Source organism: Trichechus manatus, unplaced genomic scaffold (assembly GCF_000243295.1).
Source record: "Trichechus manatus latirostris isolate Lorelei unplaced genomic scaffold, TriManLat1.0 scaffold00004, whole genome shotgun sequence".
NCBI lineage: Eukaryota > Metazoa > Chordata > Mammalia > Sirenia > Trichechidae > Trichechus > Trichechus manatus.
In genome coordinates this window covers 8,674,170-8,679,703 of record NW_004443940.1, presented here as the reverse complement: position 1 = coordinate 8,679,703, position 5,534 = coordinate 8,674,170, and positions in this window count along the sequence as shown.

The window sequence follows — 5,534 nt, the reverse complement described above, 5'->3', positions numbered from 1 at the left end:
ACTGTGCCACTAGGGCTCCTTAGAGTCTCTATGCTAGTCCTACAGAAATCAGGATAGGACAGTGTGAATAAGGTATAATCACACAGATACAGGATTTTACAGCTGGAAGCAACCTTAGAGATTCTCGGGTCCAGATTTCCTACCCTTGCAATTAAAAAAAAACAAACAAACTTGGACTCAGAAGGAGAGGTGAAGTTACTTTTCCCCAAGGACCAGTGACTCAGGACTTTAACAGAGAAAGCCTGCTACAGAAGGAGGGACTGGAGATGGTCCTTGGAGGCTGCCTAAGATTCGGATGAAGACAAGATTCAGATGAGGACAACCATTTTATGCCTGATCCCGTAGGATGTTATTAAATTTGAAGGTGTCGGCAGCACGTGAAGAAGCAAGTCCCCCTGCCCTGGCACCCAGATCCGCAGCTCTATTCAAGTCCAGCACTAGACGGAGAGCCTTTTGGAAGGCCAGATTCTAATCCTGAACCACCTCTAGAACTCGATCCCGGACCAGTAGCTGATGTGGATCCTGATCCTGCACCAACACTGGAGCGCCATGTAGTCCCAGATCCTCCATATTCAGCTCTAGCCCAGGCTCCAGAAGCCAAGCAAGTTGCTACACCTATTCACAACAGCTCCTTAACCACAGCCAGGAAGCTAAGGCTCCAGAACCAGATCCCTTCTTACCCTCACCCAAGTGGGTATTTCTTTGGTTTATTTGTAGTATTTTTACAGCTCACTTTATGCTTTATAGTTTATACTATTATAACTGGTAGATTTCTCATTAAATGAAGTTTTGTTTTAATAGTTTAAAAAAAAACTGTGTACTTGCTCTGACCGGGATCACAACAGAGGGTTCTGGACAGAGCTGGAGAAGTTTGTAGAACAAAATTCTAACACACACCAAAAAAAAGACCAGATTTACTGGCCTGAAAGAGTCTGGAGAAACCCCGAGAGTATGGCCCCCAGACACCCTTTTAGCTCATGGTGAAGTCACTGCCGAGGTTACCGTTCAGCCAGGGATTGGACAGCCCCATAAAACAAAATGGGGCTAATAAGGCAGTCCAGGGACAAGGACTAGAAAGCAGAAGGGGACAGGAAAGCTGGTGAAAGGAAACCCAAGGTTGAGTAAGGACAGTGTTGACATGCAGTGGGGTTGTTAACCATTGTCATAGGGCAACATGTGTACTAACTGTTTAATGAGAAACTATTTTGTTCTGTAAACCTTCATCTAAAGTGAGAATAGCAGCACAACTGGAGGAACGTAATCGATGTCACTGAACTGTGCATGTAGAAATTTTTGAAATGGTGTATTTTTGGATATGTATATTTTCACCAAAAAAAAAAAAAAGGTTGAGAAGGGAGAGGGTTGGTAACCCATGTCATAAAACAATACGTGTACTGACTGTTTAATGAGAAACTATTTGTTCTGTAAACCTTCACCTAAAGTACAATCAAATAAAAAATAAAAAAAACTGTGTACAGTATGATAACGTTTTTCTAAATATGTCTATCTATTGAAAATGTCTGGAAAGATTTTTGTACCTAGTGGTTATCTGGATGGTGGGGAATTTTGTTTTCTACTTCGTATGTTCTTTTTTTTTTCCCCTGAAATTTTTTTGAATGAACATTCCTTTTAAATCAGAAAAAAAAAAAATCATTTTGACAAAAATAAAATGACAAATTTATTTTAAAGTGTCTTTAAATATATGACATTTTCTTTCCTGGAAGAAATTAAAATATCAACAACTGACAAACAGGAGTTCCTGAAATTTTTTAAAGTTAAAAAGAGGTACTCGGCCTTCCTCAGGATGCTATGAAACACAGACACTAAAAAGGAAAAGCACATTCGGTTATATTATTTTAAACTTTAGTAAGGCAGTTGCTGCCAAACAAAATCAAAAGGCAAATGTTAAACTGGGGGGAGGAAATATTTGTAATACTTGTGACAGGCAAAAGGCTAATAATATCACTACTATAACATTCAAATGACTCTTCTAACTCAAAAAGATGAAGATGAACAACCTAACAGAAAAACAAAGACCTGAACCAGACATTCTAAAGAAAGACATATAAATGGTCAATAAATGCCAAAACGTGTTCGTTCTCACTAGTTATCAAATCATTTCACATTTAAATTTTAAAACAAGAAGGTGCCAAGTTTCTCCTTTTGGGTTAGGAAAAGTTAAAAGGTTAGATCATTGCCAGTGATCTACGGTGTCCTTTTGTGCACAGGCGTCTCAAAGGAGCAGAGTGGCTCAGTCAGGCACCTTCCTGCCACTGAAGGAAGCAACTCAAGATGTGAACACCCATTTCTGTATTTTCCTTTTTTTTAAATATTGCATGCATTACTTTTACAATCAGGAAGAAGCTTAACAGTTCTAAAGTGGTGAGTCATCTTACATGAAAATTAGCATGTTTCTAAATGCAATAAACAAATGTAATGGACAAAAAAAATTGATCCTAATTCAGTGTGTGTAAAAATGGTATGGCGGCAGTGTCAGACCTCCTTGCCTAACTTCACAAGGATGGGAGGGGAATGATTATCAGCATCAGCAGTCTAAGGCTGATTACTGTGAGGTAGCAGTCAGACATACCTCAGCCCTCCAAACTTTTCACCAATTCTGACACCAGCTGTCCCTCCCTTGGCACTCTCTACTTCTCTGCTGGGTTCGATAATTCGTTGCAATGGCCACACAGAACTCACAGACCCTACTCACAATTAAGAGGTTTAGGGTCACTATGAGTCGGAATCGACTCGATGGCAGCGGGTTTGTTTGTTTTTTGAAACAGGTTACAATTCAGGATCAGGAATGACTCAGGATACATTTCTTCAATCAAGATAATCTCTTCTCAGCCGTGCCCACAGACAAGCCTCCCTCTAGCGCTCGGCCCCTTGGCCTGGCCTCTGCCCTGCTCCGGCAAGTGTTACAAAGCTCTTTAGCTCTGCTAATAAGTGCCCATAGGCACCCCACTCTGCCAGTAAGCCTCATCCCAAAAACGCTCAGCTCTGTAGCCCCATGGGTCCGCAAGACTCACTCCACCAACAAGTACCCAGAGGCACCTCATTCTGCGAGGAGGCCTCCTGCCCAAAGGCACTCAGCTTTCTCACTCTGTGGTCGGGAAGCCCACCACAGTTTTCACTGTCTCTGGCAAGCCTCCTGGTTCTGCTGCCTCTGCTGCCACCATTTCTCTGCCACTGCTTCTCACTGTCTCTCGCTGTCTCTGGTGTTACAACTCTCTCTCTCTTGTCTCCTGGGTCTAGGATGTTCTCAGCACAGGGATCCTGGGTCCAAAGGATGAGCCCCATTCCTAGCTCTTCTTTCTTGGCAATAGTGAGGTCACCCCTTTCCATCTCTGGGAGGGTTCATTTTAAGCTTAGGTGGATGGCAACACTGACCAATCCCCTCATTAGGAGGCCATACACCTTATTTGCATGGTCCTGCCCCCACAAGGTGCCATGCACCTTATTTACATTATTAGTAAGATGTCCAATCCCCTTGATGGGCCACAAGTACCTTATTTGCATGGTCCCACCCAATCATTCGATGGGCATTACAAGACCATGGTAAGAAATGCCATATAAAAGTGATCCATCATACCGCAGTGTCTGAAAGATGTGAAGAAGGCAGTGATTTCATATACTACTGGCCGGAGTGTTAACTTCGGAGGACAATTTGTTAGTTACCATCAATATTTCAAATACTTTCCCTTGATTCAGTAATTCCACTTTCAGAAACTTACCATATAGAAACACACATACACAAAGGCATTTGTATAAAGTTTTATCAATTGCAGCAATATTTATATAAATAAAAAATTGGAAACCCCTCAAAGGTCCATCAATAGGATATTGGTTAAATAATTTATGGTACATCCCTACTATGGAAAACTATACTAGGGTTTAAAAGATTATAGGACTGATTTGGAAAGAGATTCGAGATTATTAAGAGAACAAGCAAATTTCAGACTGTTGTAAAAGCATGTGTAATAACATAATCCTATTTTTATAAAATAATACAATAATGTTAGAAAAAATCTGGGGAAAACTCTGAAAGAATAGACATCAGCTAACAGTGGCCATCTCTGCCTCAAGGCTATGTGGGATTATAGGAGACTTTTGCTTTCTAAGGTATACTTTTTTTGTATTTTTTGAATTTTCTTCATTGACAATATATTTGATATCAGTAAAAAAATGAAGAAGGAAGTATTAAGGGTGGAGGTTCCTCCTACTGTAAAAGGTTGAGTACCTATGGCACCTGCTTAGCCTCCCCACCTCCCCCACCTCCTTCTTTCTGACTATCAATATCTGGGTAGACTCCACCCTCCCTAAGCATTTCCTAAGAGCTTCAGTTTATTCAGACAGCCTCCTCTTCTGATCTCCAGGCCCTTTGGGCCCTGGATTACAATTAATTCACTTTGATTATAGACTCTTTATTGTTTATCATCTGATTGTGCAAACCAAGGTATGAACATCTGTCTTAGTTACCTAGTGCTGCTATAACAGAAATACCACAAGTGAGTGGCTTTAACAAACAGAAATTTATTCTCTCACAGTCTAGGAGGCTAGAAGTCTGAATTCAGGGTAACATCTCCAGGAGAAGACATTTTCTGTCCGTCAGCTCTGGGGGAAGGTCCTTGTCATCAATCTTCCCCTGGTCTAGGAGCTTCTCAGCACAGGGACCGCAGGTCCAAAGGATGTGCTCCACTCCTGGCTCTTCTTCCTTGATGGTAGGAGGTCCCTCTCCTCTCTGCTCAATTCTCTCTTTTATATCTAGAAAGAGATTTACTCAAGATACAGTCTAATCCTGTAGATTTTGTCTTGCCTTATTAACATCATAGCGGTTAGGATTTACAACACATTGGTATTTACATCAGATCACAAAATAGAGGACAATCACACAATACTGAGAATCACAGCCTAGCTAAGTTGACACACATTTTGAAGGGGGCACAATTCAATCCATAACAACATCCTTGAGGGCCAGGTGTCCCCATATGCACCCTGGCCACAGCGCTGACTGATTAGAAGGGAACTGAGCCAACCCTGACACAGGGAGGGGAAATGGTCACACGCCTTCTCTGGATCCCTGAGCAGATCAAGGAGGACTGGGACCCTGGCCTGCCCGGTCCCCATCCCCACACAGGGAGGTAGACTTATGATCAGTGTCTGAAAGATGTGAAGAAGGCAGTGGTCTCATACACTGTTGGCAGGAGTGTACACTTTTTGTAGGACAATTTGGCAGTTTCCACTTTGTCCCTGCTGGACAGCTCATACCTCATTAGCAGCCTTCTACTCAGCGTGGGTCCCAGGAAGCTAGACCTCTTCCCTGCCCAGGGTCCATGGTCCAAGCCAACTTGAAAGGCTCCAGGAAGCTTCCCAAGGGACCAAGAATTTAAAAGTAAGGCACTAAGTACTCAGGCCAGTGGTCAAAAGATGAGTGACATCAACAGATGAATGGATAAACAAACTATGGTACATACACACAATGGAGTACTGTGCAACGAGAAAGAACAACAATGAATCTGTGAACCATCTCA